The sequence below is a fragment of the Balaenoptera acutorostrata genome, chromosome 1, assembly GCF_949987535.1.
Source record: "Balaenoptera acutorostrata chromosome 1, mBalAcu1.1, whole genome shotgun sequence".
NCBI classification, from domain to species: domain Eukaryota; kingdom Metazoa; phylum Chordata; class Mammalia; order Artiodactyla; family Balaenopteridae; genus Balaenoptera; species Balaenoptera acutorostrata.
Genome location: NC_080064.1, coordinates 140,433,324 through 140,449,512, shown reverse-complemented (window position 1 = coordinate 140,449,512; position 16,189 = coordinate 140,433,324). Strand labels below are relative to the sequence as shown.

The 16,189-nt window shown below is 46.7% G+C and overlaps 1 protein-coding gene across 6 annotated transcripts in view; it reads right to left on the bottom strand.

Annotated features, from left to right (window-relative positions):
• FAM163A (family with sequence similarity 163 member A) overlaps positions 1–16,189 on the bottom strand; it is a 92,063-nt gene that overhangs the window by 61,174 nt on the left and 14,700 nt on the right. The window lies entirely within an intron of this gene.

Sequence of the window (16,189 nt, the reverse complement as noted above, 5' to 3'; positions counted from 1 at the left end):
CACAGGTGTAGACAGAAGGAAAGAACACAGGGAAGAGGGGGACAGATTAGATACTAGAAAAAAGGGGGCAATGATGGCACAAGGTCCTGGACGAGGAAGGCGAGGATGGGGTTGGAAGTACAGGTCAGAGGGACACTTCAGAGACAAGATGAGAGAAGGAGGGAAGGACAGAAACTTTGCAAAGGGGAGATTAACAGTGATAGCAGCTCTCGTAGAAGCAGCACAGAAAGGCCCAGAGATTAGAGAGTGAAGGCTGATGGATTCTGAGCATCTAAGGGGCAGGAGAGGACCCCACTGCTGGGTGAGGCTCTGTGGGTGCAGAGGTGGCGGGGCTGCAAGCACAGGAGATGCATCTGGGCAGGAACGTCCACTAGCTGGGAACGCCCAGCTCCCCTGATGAAAGGGGGCGTGGCCAGAGGGTGTTGTGCTGGTCCTGCATGGTGGTGGGGTGGAAGTGAGGGGAGTGACAAGTTCAATAGAAAGAATGTCAGAAGAGGGTGAGATCACACCATGAACAAGCAGGTTCCTACAGCAGAGGGCGGCACAATGGACTCAGCAGCAATTGGAAAACTTCTTTCAGTGACCAGGGAATATTTGTGGGTTGACTGACAGATCAGGGGGTATCTGGGAACTGAGATACTGTAAACCTGCTTGTTGGAATTTCCATTTTCATATTTTCCCTTTCTTTCAAATCAAATTTACTCTGTCAATTCAAAAAATATTTACAGAACACCTCCAAATGGGTCTAAGTGCTGTGATGGGAGAATAACGTGATGAGCTCAGAGCAGGAACACCAACTGACTGGGTCAAGGAACACTTCTAGGAGGCAGTGAGGTTTAGCTGACACCTGTGGGATGAGAAAGAGTTACCCAGAGAAGGGGGTGGGGAGGGAGAGTATCCCAGGCAGAAAGAACAGCTTGTACAAAGGCCTGGAAATGAGAACGTGCATGGTGTTTTGAAGAACTGAAAGAATTTCAGGGAGGCTGGGGCACTGGGAACGACGGGGTGGGGATGAGAAATGAGACTGGAGAGGCAATTAGAGTCAGGTCCCCAAGGACTCTGTAAGGCACCGCCAGAGTTTGGACTTCATCACAAGGGCAGTAGGAAGATCTTCTGGGTTTTAATTAAGCAGGGATGAGTGAAAAGATCAGAAGAATGGATGGAAAGGAGTAGAAGAGGGTAAGAGTGGTGATAAGGAGAGCAATTAAGAGGTGTTAGAATAACAGAGCTAAGGATGACAGTGGGGTGGACTAGGGTAGCGGCCATGGCTATGGGTTAAAGTGAGCAGATACAAGATATTTAGAAGCCAAATTCAATCACAGATAGTGTTGCTTGGATGTGGGTGGTTAGAAAATGGGATGAATTGGGGATGGGCAGATGAATGAATATGTACACAAATGAACAACAAACTGACATATTTGCTTCGTACTGTGGCCAAATATTTGAAAGCTAGGAAGCTGGTGACTGCTGACAGGAGGGTCTGGTGGAGAAGCTCCCCAGGTTCAGGATGAAAGAACTGAGCCCAGAGCCTGTGATGCTCCAGTAGAGAAATCTGAGCCCTTCGTGCCACTGACCCTCTGCCAAAGGGCTACACACCTATTTGCTGGTGTCATCCCCACAACCTGCAGGGGGTTTTTTGTTTGTTTGCTTGTTTTTACATTATTTGCCCATTGGTGGCAGTATTTTATTCTCTATAATATACCATTGATAACTGTCAAAAGTGCTCCAATTTCAGCAAGAATTTAAGTTCCTGGAAAGTGGGCATGTGTCACCCTAACCAAATGTAAGATTAAAAAAAAATTTTTAATGAATAAAATCTTTTTACTAGATAAAACTTTAAACATATACAAAAGTAGAGAGAATGGCATAATGAGCCCCCAGCCTGTTCCATCCATACCTTCTACTGATTATTTCGCAGCACACCCGAAGGCACCACACATTTAATTTATAAACATTTTGGTACGTATTTCTAAAAGTGGTTCTTTTTAAAACATATGACACAATACCATTAGCACCCCTAAACAAATGAATAATAATTGCCTAAGGGGCTTCCCTGGTGGCGCAGTGGTTGAGAATCTGCCTGCCAATGCAGGGGACGCGGGTTCGAGCCCTGGTCTGGGAAGATCCCACATGCCGCGGAGCAACTGGGCCCGTGAGCCACAACTACTGAGCCTGCGCGTCTGGAGCCTGTGCTCCGCAACAAGAGAGGCCGCGACAGTGAGAGGCCCGTGCACCGCGATGAAGAGTGGCCCCCGCTCGCCGCAACTAGAGAAAGCCCTCACGCAGAAACGAAGACCCAACACAGCCAAAAATAAATAAATTAATTAATTTTAAAAATAAAATTTAAAAAAATTGCCTAATATCATAAAAATCCAGTGTCCATACACATAGGGCATTTGACCACACCAAAGCCGAAGCTGGATGTTCTCATAGGCTCATAGTCATCAGGACCTGCCTGGATGCCATCATTTGCCTCTGAAGCCTGCAAAAATCCTGGAGGGCCTATCCCAATAACTTCAGGTTGAACCAGAGCTCCCCAAATGCTGATGCCGGAACCCAGGAGACAACAATAAAATCCTTAAAAAACTGACATGTGATTGGCTGTGTGGTCTTAGACAAGTCATTTAGTTTAAGTGGGTGACCAGTTGCAAAATAAGGGGTTAAAAACCTGAGGAAGAAGCTGAAATGTCTATCAACAGATGAACGGATAAAGAAAGTATGGTGGATACACCCAATGGAATATTTTGCAGCCTTAAAAAGGAAATCATTCACATACCACAACATGGATGAACCTCAAGGAAATTATGCTAAGAGAAATAAGCCAAGTCACAAAAGGGCAAATACTGCATGATTCCACTCTTATGAAGTATCCAAAGTAGTCAAAATCATAAAAAGTAGAAAGGTGGTCGTCAAGGGCTGGGGGTAGGGAGAAGGGGAATTAGTGTTTAGTGGGTATAGAATTTGAGTCTTGCAAGATGAAAAAATTCTAGAGAGATCTGGTGCACAACAATGTGAATATACTCAACACTACTGAACTGTACACTTAAAACTGGCTAAGACGGTAAATTTTATGTTAATGTTTTTTACCACAATAAAAAACAAAAAAAAACCAACTTCTGAGGTCTATTCTGGTTGCAGGAAATGGAGGCGCATAATACAGTTCTAGAATGCTGTTAGTTTGATCTGTGTTGGGAGGCGCCTCAGAACACCACTACCTCAGGGAGCCACTCGGGAAAATGGGGTGGGAGGGAAGCTGTATTCGGAACCTTCTCAACTTCCGCCAAATCCATCAGGAGGCAGGCTGCCGGTAGGAGGCGCCAGGGGGCTGGGCAGGTCCTGTACGGTTGGAGTTGGGGGCTGGGGTTCAGCAAAGTAAGAGAAACAAAATAAAGTGGAAGCCTTTATCACGGGCTGGGTTGTCCTCGGGGAACATTCTGGGAAGAAAGGAGAAAGCCCAGCTGGCCGGGAGCAGCCATGCGGGGGGATCTGAAGTGACAGATACAAATGTGTAGTACACTCGGCAGACGTGTGGGAGATTAAAAGTGCGCGGATGCTGAGAGCGGGCCGTGCAGGGAAGGGAGCTGGGAAGACTGAGTCCCCCAGTCTCTCCCCAGGGCACCAGGGTCTGCAGAGTGCTTTTAGCGCTCATTTAAGGCCATTTAAGGCCTTTAGCATCATAAGGCCATTTTTCAAATTAGCACAAGTCTGGCCTCAGGGAATCTAGGAAGCAGCAGGCAGAATTAGTCTTCCAGCTCCTTTTCTTTGACCTCTCTTGCAAAGTTTCCTCCCGCATCTGTACAGGCCAGAGAGCAGAGAACAGATTCACTGCACTAGACGGTGATATTATCTTGGTGCCAGATAAGGTCTCGGAGGGAAGACAGATGGCAAGAGAACTCCTGTTCAAGGTTTTGGAAAAGAAGTAAAGACTCCTCAAATGTGAGGGGTCTGCTCTTTATGCGTATTTTGGTACTCAGATTGTTTGGGAGAACTGGGTCCATGGATCCAAAGCAGAGGTATAAGATCCGGACTCATGTTCTGAGGTGGCTGAGGAAGTGTTAGACACCTCCCTCCGGCAAGGTCACTGAGCGGGTGGGACACCAGAGTCCTAGGTTTGGGGGCTCCTGTCTCTTCAGGCCAGTAGCTCTGAACCTTTCTGCAGCCCTACTCACCATGTGTGATTCCTGGGCACTGGTGGGGCACTGCACCCCTCTGTCTACCATTCAAGAGAGCAAAACCATGGACACAAGTGAGCTAGGAGGTCAGATTAAAGCAATAGTCTTGAACCAGCTCTGATGCTGAAAATAAGCAAAAATTCCTACCCCAGCCCCCAGGACTAATTCTCTAATCTCAGGAACTTGTTGGGCATGAATTTCACAGGCTTTTGCTCAGACCCACACAGGCTGACTTATGATGTGGCCTTGGTCTCACAGTGTGGGCCTTGGACCGGCAACATCACCTGGGAGCTTGTTAGAAATACAGAATCTTGGGACTTCCCTGGCGGTCCAGTGGTTAAGACTTCACCTTCCAATGCAGGGGGTGCGGGTTCGATCCCTGGTTGGGGAGCTAAGATCCCACATGCCTCGTGGCCAAAAAACCAAAACATAAAACAGAAGCAGTATTGTAACAAATTCAATAAAGACTTTAAAAATGGTCCACATCAAAATAATCTTTAAAAAAAAAAAAAAAAAGAAATACAGAATCTTGGGCCTCACCCACACCTGCTGAATCAGAATTCACATTTAACAAGCTTTAACAAGATCTCTAGGTGACTTGTGTGCACGTTCACATCTGAGAGGTACCACACTTAGCCATCACACCCCATTCCCCTGCCACCAGGTGAAGCGGAGTAGCATCCACTCAGGGGCCGATCAAACTAACCTCCACCAGCTGCAGCTGTCACCACTGTGGGGACATACAGAAAAGGGGGAAGGTGGACACAGAATGGGTTCACTACAATGTGTGAAGTGCATTTAAATTTGGGTGTCACTGAGATGAAATCTAAGAAGGCATCCCATCAATTCTGAGATCCTGTGATCTTTGTAATTTATTAACAAAATAATAACTATAGCTAACAGTCACTTTTAAAAGTGCTTTACAAGTACTGATTTACATAGTTTCACATAGGAACGTCTTGAGGTACAGATTATCATTATCCCCATTTTACAGATGAGGCAACTGAGGCACAGAGAGGTCAAGTGACTTGCCCCAGGTCTGGCAGGGACGCCTGCCAGAGCCAGGATGTGCACCCCGGCCATGTGCCCAGAGCCCACACTTTAGCTACCATGTGAGACCACCTCCAGAAGAAACTTGGGGAAACAATCTCGCTCCACAGGAGTTTCTTTTGAAGCAGTGACATACCTTTAGAGTGACCAACCATCTGGGTTTGCCCGGGACTGAGAGGGTTCCCTGGATGTGAGACTTTCAGTGCTAAAACTGGGAGTCTTGGGCAAGTTGGTTGCCTTACTGATACCTGATACCTCACCTCCCACAGAAGAGTAACAGAAGAGAAATAGAAGGAAAGGAAATTAAATGTAATAGGAAATACTCGAGATTATAGAATTCGAGCTGTTAGGGCACTGAACCAGAGTGTGCGTAACCTGTTTCTAGTTGAGGAACCCGAAATCGTGTCCACAGGAATTTAAACAAGGCTCGTTCTCCATCTATGGCTCAGTTTCGCTACTCCTCCCTACTCCGCACATGAGTATATGCTGTCTTCCCCATCCCTTCTGCCCAGACGTTATGAGAACAAACAGGAGCCTGTTACTGGTGCATTCAACAGCATCAATGTCCTGAGAAAAAGAAGGCAGATAAAAATACCAGCTAGTATTTTCCTTGTCAAGGTCACCCCACACCGACGTGGGGGTCTCCATCAGCTCTATTTTCTGCAGTACTGCCAGCCAGTTCTGTGAATCTTGTTTCTTTTGAGACCCTGGAAAACTCATTTGATTGGTTCAGGTTTCTATTTAGCCTGAGAGCCATTTATGATTTCCCGAATAAAATACAAAGGAAGCGTTCACTCCAATCCAAACTGGATGGGGCTGGTGAGGAAGCACCAGGGGAAAAGTCTGCGGGAAGATCAAGGAGAGGAATTCAGACTCCTCCACACACCTGGCTGAGGCCTCCGGGAAAGTACCTCTTCTTCTCAGACAAGGGAAAGCATTTGTCCTGCAGCCATTGCACAGGTCCAAGCATTAGGATTTCTCTGCCACTTTCAGGGGGTATGGGGGATGTCTGGCCCTCAGTTTCCACATCTGTAAAGTGGGACTTGCCACAGCCTACCACCAGAGACCATGTGTCTCCTCCCAGGCTGAGATGCAGTTCTCCAAGTGTCCTATGCCCTTTCTCAGAAGTTAGCTTCTTCGGGTCTTCCCTGATTAACCTCATTAGACTTGTGATTAAAGAAGTACACATTCTTAAAGCAGAAAGAGAATAGGAAAAAGTAGAGTCCATCCAAACTGCCCTCATTTTTTCATAAGAAGAAACTAGTCAATCCAGTGTTCTGCAGCCCCTTCACTCACAGACTTTTCATCATTGCTTCAGTGGCACTGCTCTGTGATCTAAAGTTGGTGTACACTCTCTTTCCAAGGAAGCTGTGAACTCCTAGAAGACAAGGACCATCACGTTGCCTGAAGTGTTTCTCTTCTAGGCTCCCACAGTGGTCTGGACACAATGGCCTTCATTCCTGTTGCTGGCTGACTAAGGCAGAGCTGGAAAAAGGAATATGTGAACCTCTTCTATGCAGAGCAAGGAAGATGACTCAGGAGATAAGAGATGTGAACCAACGCTTCCTTCATTTTCTACTTGCTGACCCAATAACCAATCTCCCGCATTCCTAAAGTTGACAGCACACACGGAGAAAAACAGCTCTTCATGTGAGCCAACAGAAAGCTGTCAGTTTGATACAACCTTCAAAAATAAAATGAAATAAAGCATTTCTCTCACAAGTAGCCCAGGAAGCAGCACTGTTTAGGTCTCCTTGCTGCTTTGTGTCCCAGGACCACGAGAATAGAGCAATGCAGGCAAACTGGTAGGACATGGTAGGACCTTGGTAACCAGTTTGCAAAGGAGAACAGGAGACATCTAAGCTTTGTGCAGGGAACTCGACCAAGGAGGCACCTCTCCTCCCCAGACTGTGATAGGACTGATTGACCCAAATACCCAGCACGATCCCAATTCTCTCCAGCACTGGAAAAATGACTCTCCTGATGTTTACTCCCATTACAGGCATACACTTGTAAGTCTTTGGTAGGGAACAGACAATCCTGGCCACATCCATCTGTAGAACTGTCTATGAGATAGGTTTCTAATGTGATTATTTCTCTCTGCCTTTGTATGATTGTAAGACCTTTTTTTGGGGGGGGGCTGTGTTGGGTCTTCGTTGAGGTGCGCAGGCTTCTCACTGCGGTGGCTTCTTTTGTTGCGGAGCATGGGCTCTAGGTGCGCGGGCTTCAGTAGTTGTGGTGTGCGGGCTCAGTAGTTGTGGTTCGCGGGCTCTAGATCACAGGCTCAGTAGCTGTGGCGCGTGGGCTTACTAAGCTCCGCAGCAGGTGGGATCTTCCCGGACCAGGGCTTGAACCCGTGTCCCCTGCATTGGCAGGCAGATTCTTAACCACTGTGCCACCAGGGAAGCCCTATAAGACCTTTTAAAAATCATTCTTTCTTTGTTCATCCATCCATCCATCCAACCAGTCATTCAACAAGAGCATTTGGCATCTACTCCATGCTGAGTAACTTCTGGGCCAAAATCAATAGGGAATCTTCCAAGCCTTAAAATTCCCTTCCTTTAGGCCACATCCGTTAAGTGGCGAGGGGTGTGTGTGGGGAGGTATGTTTCGTTGAAGAAATAGCTGTGTTAAAACCTAAGCTCTTATTAACTAATTCTTCATCCTCTCTGAGTCTCAGTTTCAACAGCTCTAAAATGGGAGTAATTCCTCACAGAACTGTTGCAAAGTTTAAAGGGAGAAAAGTGTATACAGAACTACACTCGATGCCTGCACGATAAAGGCATTCAATAATTGTTAGCTTAAAGAAAGTGACCCAAGAATCCAGTTTTTTGTTTGTTTGTTTGTTTTTTTAAAGAAATTCACGTTCTTTTATTTATTTATTTATGACTGTGTTGAGTCTTCGTTTCTGTGCGAGGGCTTTCTCTAGTTGCGGCAAGTGGGGACCACTCTTCATCGCGGTGCGCGGGCCTCTCACCATCGTGGCCTCTCTTGTTGCGGAGCACAGGCTCCAGACGCGCAGGCTCAGCAATTGTGGCTCACGGGCCCAGTTGCTCCGTGGCATGTGGGATCTTCCCAAACCAGGGCTCGAACCCGTGTCCCCTGCATTGGCAGGCAGATTCTCAACCACTGCGCCACCAGGGAAGCCCCCAAGAATCCAGTTTGCTCCTCAACATGCTATTCTCCTAACACCTCACCAGCCCTAGTCAGTATCTTTCAAGTTCATTTTGCTTCCTAGGACCGTGTTCTTGGTGTTTGAATTCTCCGGTGAGCCGGCCTTGTCTTTCTTCTGATGGATGGGCTGTACCATTTTGAGAATGCGATCTGTATCAAAGTCAGCTGTGAAGCTCCTGGAACTGGTGGGAGGATGGATACATAAAGTCCTGTTAATAAATAAACACACAGACATCAAGGCTACCGGCTGTCATAGTAACAAGACTTTATGCTTTCCTGGCTCCTGTCATCTTCAGGACTGAAAGAACTTAATGAATTAGTCTTGCTTGCAGTCCTCCTGGAGAAAAATACTGCTGTGTCTACAACGAGCAGTCAGGGTGGCCAGCCAGAGGTCAGGCACTCTTGGGAACTTTGCCAGCCAGATCTCTAGAACAGCTTTGTTCGTTGTTTGTTTCTTACCATAAAAGTAATAATTGCGTATTAGAAAATTTTTAAAATACGTCTAAGTCAAAAGATAAAAATTAAAATCACCTGTAACTGTTCACTTGGAGATAAGCCCTGTTAACGTTTTATTATACTCTCGTACACACACCCACATATACACACATGCTTATTACTGGATTATACTATGTACATGCCACTTTATAATTTAGCTACAGATCATGTAAATCTTTTCATGTAAAGTATGTTTCTACATCATTTTAAGTGGCTGCTAGTTTACTAAAGAAATCCCTGATTAGTAAACATTTCCGTCGATACTAGTTACTTTAACTGTGAGGACAATCTTGTGCTTTCTCTTTCTGGTTTTTTTGCAGGGGGAGTTAGGGAGCTACATGAGAGAGGGCACATGGCATGGAAGAGAGTGGCGGGTTTGTAAAGGTAAGTGTCACTTGGTGTGGCAGGAGCTGAGTGCGATGGGGACAACTGGGAGCCACTGTGGGGAACTTTGTGGGACAGACAAGATGAGGGGAACCCTGAGAAGTCGTAAGTAGTTCTAGACCTCAGAGAGAACCCTCTGGTAGCAAGAGGGGGATGCACTGGAGGAGACTAGACTGGGAGCTGGAGACCCCACATCTCTCATCTGCTCCTGTTTTCCCCTCGCTGTCAGTTGCCCCTTGAGACCCAAAGGCTGCATTTGCCATCATGGTCTGGCCCTTGCCGACCCCTGCAGCCTCCTCTCTCATCTGCTCCGCCCTGGTTTTTATGCTTCTGCCCTGCCATGCTCTTTGCATCCTCTGGGTCTCCGCTGGGTTGTGCTAGGCCTGGCATGCCTGTTCTCCTCCACTTCACTTGGTTAACTTATTTTCTATAAATGAATTTAAGTGCCACCTCCTCCAGTCCTCCCCTGACTCTTCTCCTCCCCCCAGGCTGGGTTAGCTTCCCCTCCACAGACTTCCACAACACTTCATGCTTATAGAGTCACGGCACCTCCACACCCTGGCATCATATTGTATTTGTTTCCCTACTAGACTTTGAGCTGCCTGGATCAGTGTCTTACTCATTGAGCATGCAGTGGGCACTCAATAAATGCTACTGAATAAAGTAAAGGTAGTCCCCAAACCAGTACTGCCAACCCTTGGATATGACCAAAATGTGTGAGGCATCAGGAACAAGCAAGGCAAATCCCAAATCCATCCACATCTCTCCATCTCCACTGCCCTGACCCAGGCTACCCTCAATCTCTTGCCTGGACCGCTGTAATCATTTCCCAACTGGCTGCCACTCAGCAGACAGATGATCTTCTTCAAACATCAACCTGTGCATATTGCTTGCCTACTTAAAACACTGTACAAGCATTTGGATTACTCTTAGAATACCATGGTTTACAAGGCCCTGCATAATCTAGCCCCTGTCTACCTCTCCACACTCATCTTGCACCATTTTTCCCTTTGGTCCCTAGGCCCCAGTAAATGAGTCTTTTTTTTCTGTCTTCAAACAGCAAAAGCCCTTTTTTCAGCCCCTCATTCCTCATGTGACTGGCTCCTTCTCTTCCCCTGGGCCTCTGCTTAAGTGTTACTTCATCAATGAGGCCTTGCTTCATAATCGAACCTAAAGTAAGTCTCCTTTCACTCTCTATCATGGTATCTGCTCATTGTTTTTCAGAGCATCTTTATACTTGGTCATTGTATTTTTATCTTTGTGATCAATTGTTTGATAATAGTTTTTATCCTTTCAATGGGGAAGGGGCGGTATTTTGCCCTCAAGGGGACATTTGGCAACGTCTGGACATATTTTTGGTTGTCACGATGGGGGGCGGGGGGCGGAGAGAGGTTGCTACGAGCATCTAGTGGGTAGAGGCCAGGGGTGCTGCTAAACACCCTACAATGCATAGGACAGCCCCACAACAAAGGATTATCAGGCCTAAGTTTGTCAAGTGATGAGACTGAGAAACATTGGTCTAGACTATGGGTTTCACAAAGGCAGGGACTTTGCCTGCCTTGTTTACCGTTGTATCTCTAGCACCTGGCCCGGTATCTGATACACAGTAAGCCTCAGTATGGACAAATAACTGGTAGGGCCCATCATGACCAACCAGTACTGATGTCCACCACAGCACTGGGGCTATGAAGAGGAGGCCCCACCGTGCCAGGCATTACCCTCTTGGTTGCTGGACAATGGGGAAATCTGGGAGTCTTAAGCGAGGGGCTAGAGCAGCCCCAGGGGTAGGAGGCTCAAAGAACTCCAGAAAGTGACCATTTACCATCCAATAGGAAAGTATATAAAAAGTGTAATAACCTGCATGGCCCTACCAATACATACCTGCTAAAAGTCAGATGGATGGGTGGACAAAAGGCCAGGAACACCAATGAAGTAGCTAGTGAGCTGAAGAAAGGAAAGGGACTAGAGCAACTATTTATAGTATCTACATAGTCATACATTCCTGTACCCTTCACACTTACTCAAGCTCACCTAGTAAGAGGAGGCATGCAGACTGGTGGAAGCATGAGCAGACAGGAAGATGGGGTGGAGAGAAAGGGTGATAGGGTTAGGGGAAACATTAGTGCTTTTTTTTTCTGTTGTTTTTCTCCTAAACCATTAAATGCCTGTTTCGGAGAAACAGCAGCCTTTTGTCCTCAAATATTGTATGTAGTAAAATACCTTCTTTTAGATTCTAAAAGATCCAGAAGATACAGTTACCATTTGTCTGCCAGTAAGGAATCATTTGGGAAGATGATCTGGATTGAGGAAAGCTCTGGCATCCAGATAAGCATTTTCTCCCAAGGCAGAGCAGCATGTTCTCTGATTCAGGCTTTGTTAGTAGAGACAGAAGAAGAAAAAAAAAAAGCTACAAGAAGAATTCTCGCCCAACCTATCTTTCCCCATATGACCTTTCAGTTAGCAAGGCATCAAGAATCCAATAACAACACCAACATCTATGAGCCCATATCACTTGGTGCTCAGAGACGCTCTCATAGCATGTTACTGAACATCTCACTGGTTTCACCACTTCCTCTGTCTGAGGGGAGATTCTGTGCAGCGGCTGGGCTAAACAGTTCTGCTAGCAGAGCCTGGAGGCTGGAGAGGATGCTGGCTTTTAGCAGTCACGTACCCTGAGATAGTCTCATCACCCGTAGGACTTGTTCTTGTGGATTTCTTGCCACCACCCTGAATTTAACATGCTCAAAAGACCCTTAGCATTCTCCTCCCAATTTTCCCTTGAACAAATCCGATTTCTGTCAACGTGATCATCATTGTTCAGTTGTCTGGGCTTAATAACCGGAAGCCTTTACTCCATAGTACTTCCATTCCCCTTAGGGATTGTTCTAAACCTTCACCCTCCTTCTCATACTCCCACCAGACCCCCATTCTCTTCACTCTCAGCACACAACCTTGTCTCCATCATGGAGGGTACTGACTCCATCAAGGGTGAACCACTTGCTCTTCTCTTCCCCATCCCTAGCCTGACACAAAATCTTATCCAGGCCAACCCCAACCCTCATCCTCTTTCCTGACTATCCAAAGACTGAAAGACTCCTCCTGTTGGTCAGTCCAGCCTCCTACCCGTGATCTAGATCCCACCTCCTCCCTCTCCTCCCAGCCCAGGCTCCACTGAATACTCTCTCTGCCTGGACCTTCCCCTTTTCTCCTCTTGGCTTTATCCCCTCAGCCCATGGGCCTGATCAAGTTTCTTCCACTCTTAAAAACAACCCATTGCTTCTTCTCCTATCCCCCTGTAGGATACTACAGGATACTATAGTATCCTGTAGGATACCATCCCTGCTTGTTACTGTCCCAACAATCTTGCTTCTTCCCAACAAAGCTACTAGGAATAAAAATCTGCCCTTGCTGTCTCCACATCCTCATAATATTCATCCAGCTATTGCTGCCTGTCTCTGCCTGTTTGCAGCAAAACTTCTCAAATTATTTGTTTCTCTACTTTCTCACAACTTCATTCTCAACTCACTGGTTCCCAACTCCCACCACTACTCTGAAATTGCTCTGACGTAGATCATCAATGACCCCATTTGCCCCTCCCAAACAATCTACTGTTGACTACTCACTGCTACTTGAAAGGACTCCTACTACTCACTCGTTAGTCCTTAACTTTTCTCCTCTTCAACCATCATGATCCTACCTCTCCTGGTTCAACTCACACCATCCAGACTATTCCTTCTTTGACTGTCTCCTCTAGACCAGCGGTCCCCAACCTTTCCAGCACCTGGGACCAGTTTCGGGAAGATAATTTTTCCATGGGGGTGGGAGGGGGGCGGGAGGGATGGTGCAGGCGGTAATGTGGGCGATGGGGAGCGATGGGGAGTCACAGATGAAGCTTCACCCGCTCGCCCGCTGCTCACCTCCTGCTGCGCGGCCCGGTTCCTAACAGGCCACGGACCGCTACCAGTCCGAGGCCCGGGGTTGGGGACCCCTCTCTAGACCATTCCCCTCATAAACATGAGTCTTTGCCAAGGTTCCCTCCTTGCTCCACCATGCCTGCCTCAGGCACTCACCTGTTTACGGATGATTCCCAAAGCTATATATCTGGGCTGAATACTCCTTGAGTTTCAGACTTGCACCACCAAGTGGCTCCTAGACACTGTATACTTAGTTATCCCACAGTAATCTCCGATTCGAATGTTCCAAAACAGGCCTTATTATTTTACCTGCTCTTCTCTGCAAAGTGCTTTCCCTCCTCTTAATCAGTGGTACCACCATCCACCCAGTCCCCGTGCCCAGTAACTTGGAGTCATCCCAGTCTCTCCCCTCACATCTGATCAATTACCAAATCTTACCCATTTTTCTCAAGACTGTTTCTAGAATATGTGCTTTCTCCATCCTTTTATTGCCATTGTCTTCATTTGGCGCCTCATTAACTCTTTTTTCCTTTTGTTAAGACATTTATTCCTCATGCACGCTCAGAACTTTCCATTGCATCAACATAGAAGAATGAGTCCCACATCCACCTAAATAAGCCTACAAACTCTCCATTTCCAAATCAGAGGTCTTCCCTCCCCTCCAAGTATCTCTTCTATTGTACTTCCTGTCTCTGCAGATGGCACCGCCACTTCCCACGCCTCCTCCCCCCAGCCAAAAATCTGACGGTCTTTTCAGATTCCTTACGCTCTCTCTTCCATCCCCCTGAACTCTTGACTAGATAGTAGGAATACACGTACCTCCTTTCCTGACTGCCTGTACCCAACACCTACCCCTTAAACTGGACAAGTCCTCTTACTATTGCCTCTTACTATTCCAGGTGTACCAGTCTAGCTTTTCTAATTAGACAATGCGATCCTTGAGGGCATGGACCATGTCTGGTAGTTTTCTGAATCCTCCAGTGTGCCCAGAACAGCACTGAGTACAGAGTGGATGACCAACAGAGAAGTGAGTCGGCAATGAGACCCATCTGCCAAAAGACGACGGGTGTTGAACAGCCAGTGCCCTGAGATGATGGCTGCTGTTTGCCCAACTCCTTTGCCATAGTGAGAGGACAAGACCTCAGCAAAGAAGCTGGAAATGGTTCTTTGACGGACTGGGAAAAGGACTCCACCAAGGACAACATCATGGCTTGTGGAGTTATCATGACGACTCAGCTGATTTCTGAGATCTGTGGGTACCCATCTGTCATGTTGTAGGGTGTCCTCAAGCAGTCCTCAGTGGCCTGAGATCTTGGAAATGTGTGCTATTTTATGGTGGCTGCCTCACCTTGGACATAAGCAACAGTTAAAGTCTTTCATGAGTCTATTCTGCTTTCCAGAAGTAGAGTCTAGAGTGTTTTATTTCCATTACCTAGCAAAAATTCTTAGTCCTTTGAGGTCCATGCTATTTGAGTATTCTTCACTCTACCCCTTGCCCACAACTGATGCTCCCTCGCTCATCGAGGATTTAGCAATTGTCTCCCCATCACCTAAGCTTCTGCCATCATCCCAGAAAGTTTCAACATGTACAAAGATGACCTCTCTAACAGCCTAGCCTCAAACTTCCATAACTTCCTTAACACCAATGGCTTTTAATTTCATTTTACTCATCTACTACCATGGCCATGCTTCGACCCATATCACTGAAACTGTGCTCTGGTCAACCCTCACTTAGACTACCACCACTGTCTTCTGACCCATCACTCTGCCTCTACTCAAAAATCTACAGTGCCTCCGTATCTCCTACAGGGTCAAGTCACAGTCCTTAGCCAGGGAGGCAGCATGCCACGCTCTGCCCAGTCTCTCATTTCTTCTCCATAATCTAACATTTCCTATTCTGACATTACTGATTATATGCAGTTTCCAGTTCTCCTGCCATTTCTTGAGCCTCCTGCCATTTCTTGAGCCTCCTAGGCCTCCCTCTGACTGCAAGATCCAGGAGACTTCCCTCCTTGTCTACAAAGATGTTCCCTTCTTGTCTGCAAAGACTTTCACCTTCACGTTCCAGCTCAAACACTACCTGCTCTGAAAAGCCTTCCCTGCCTTGTCTGGGCACAGCCAGGGGCTCTTTCTCCCGTGCTCCTAGCATGTGATACAGTCATTACAACATTTATCTTAACAGATTAATACCACGAGAGTAGGAACCATTCCTATTCATCTCTGTATCTCAGCCCTGGATGCAGGCCTGGTGCTAAGTTGGCTTCAACTAACATTATGAAAGGAATGAAGAAATGAGTTCCTCTGTATATGAATGAGGTCAGAAGAGATTGGGCTCTTGAATTAATTGAACCTCTTCTCTTTTCACCCTGGCCCAGTGCCCTGCCCGTATGATTAAATCCCCTAATAGAATCTGCCCTGGCTAAGCACCATGTACAAATCCCTCAGCATTAAGTAGTAGAAAAGCTTCCAAGTGCTTGGAGAAAAAAGAGATTGGTGCCTCAGAGATGGGACATGAGACAAGTGGCAGATGGAGAGGTGTCCATCTACTTCTTAGCTACTAACTTCCTGGGAGTATTGATGACTATTTCATACTAAAACCAATTATGTGTTCAACAGCTAGCCACTGATGGTGAGGATAAAAGTTAAAAGCGGAGCCTGCATTTGTTGATCACTTTCTATGTGTCAGGCATAACTCTTTAGAGTAGGCATCATGGGTATTATACTCATCTTACAGGTAAGAAAATGGGCTCAATGTCACACACCTAATAAGTGCTTCAATATCATCTTTCTCTAGCTTCTTCACCCTTCTCTCTTCACTGTCCTCACCATGCCCATTCTAAGATAATGCCCTTCCTCCTGTCTCCCCTCTATTCACCCTTCCTTTTCTTCATCGATGGCAACACCCTCATCTTGCCACCACCGCTTACAAGCATCACTTACAAGCATACTGACATCCGCCCTAACCCTACCCTCCTCCTCTCCAGTTAGCCCCACGAGTGG